This window comes from Crocuta crocuta, unplaced genomic scaffold, assembly GCF_008692635.1.
Source record: "Crocuta crocuta isolate KB4526 unplaced genomic scaffold, BGI_CrCroc_1.0 scaffold9, whole genome shotgun sequence".
NCBI classification, from domain to species: Eukaryota; Metazoa; Chordata; class Mammalia; order Carnivora; family Hyaenidae; genus Crocuta; species Crocuta crocuta.
The window spans coordinates 8903632-8904818 of NW_027551567.1; the positions used below are offsets into that span (position 1 = coordinate 8903632).

Genomic DNA, 1187 nt, shown 5'->3' on the forward strand with positions numbered 1-1187 from the left:
TGTCTTTGTGCAAATTAGGCATTTTATTTTAACTTTAAAATTTTGTGCAAAACCACCAAAACCTTCTTTTGAATATAAGAAACTGACAGTTGACTGATTGGATTCTTCTAAAGCTAGTGTGCCTACATTATGTAATCGTCTATAGAGACTATAAAATTTCAGACATGATACCTGGAAAAAATACATTCGTTATGACCTGGATTTTTGCTGAAATATTTGAACTCTCAAATATTGCAAATAATATTGCGGGATCTGGAATCTGACTGTTTGAATCCCACCTATCCCACTGAACAGGAATGTGACTTTGGACAAATAAATTGTTTTGCTTCTTATACAATGGTTCCCACATTATAGTGTAGCGAGCCTTAAAAGAGTCTCACATATGATAATCCATATACCGCAGGGCCTGACAAATGAAGTGTACACAATGCCTTTTAATGAGTATTGCACAAAGCCTTTAATTAGTATTGCATGAACAGAATTAAAATGCAAATAACAAACTACTTGTAATCTTTACTTTGAGCTTGAGCAGGTGTGCTGCACTGGTGACTAGCTCAGGCTGTTGGGTTTGTCTATTGAGCTCAAATCTGTTTTACAACTTCTTCAACATTAGGTGAATAATTAAGTGAATGTGGGTGAATTATTTAATTGCTGAATTCTTCAGTTTCTCCCTCTGTCAGCTGAGGTTTAAACTGATAAGAACAGATAATACAGTTGATCTAGGCCAAAAGGCTCAGAAGCATAGCCTAACTTAGGGGAATGTGAGAAATAAATGTGAAAAACCATGAAAGACCCTTTTATCACAACATTACTTTTTCCAAAAGTCAAAAAGGATAATGTATATACATCATTACTATTTAGAAAACTGTCATTAAATCTAAGTACAAAAATATGCATTTGATCATTAGGTTGTAATTATTCCCAAGATAACTAAGATCTAGCATTTGATAATATGTGAAGCCAGACTCAAAACATCAGTATTTAGAAATATTATGGAAAATTACCATATGCTTTAAGAAACACTTAAAGATCAAGTATAAAAGGATGGTAAGGGGCAAGTGGCTGCCTTAGCCAGTAAAGCTTGCAACTCTTGATCTCAGGGTCGTGAGTTTGAGCCCTCTGTTGGGTGGAGAGATCACTTAAAAGAAAAGAATGTTTGGGGCACCTGGGTGGCTCAGTCGGCTAAG

The 1187-nt window shown here is 35.2% G+C and overlaps 1 pseudogene; it reads right to left on the minus strand.

Moving 5' to 3' along the window:
• Nucleotides 1–512: 512 nt before the first annotated feature.
• On the minus strand, nucleotides 513–744 carry LOC144220212 (U2 spliceosomal RNA; annotated as a pseudogene).
• Between the last annotated feature and the right edge of the window lie 443 nt (nucleotides 745–1187).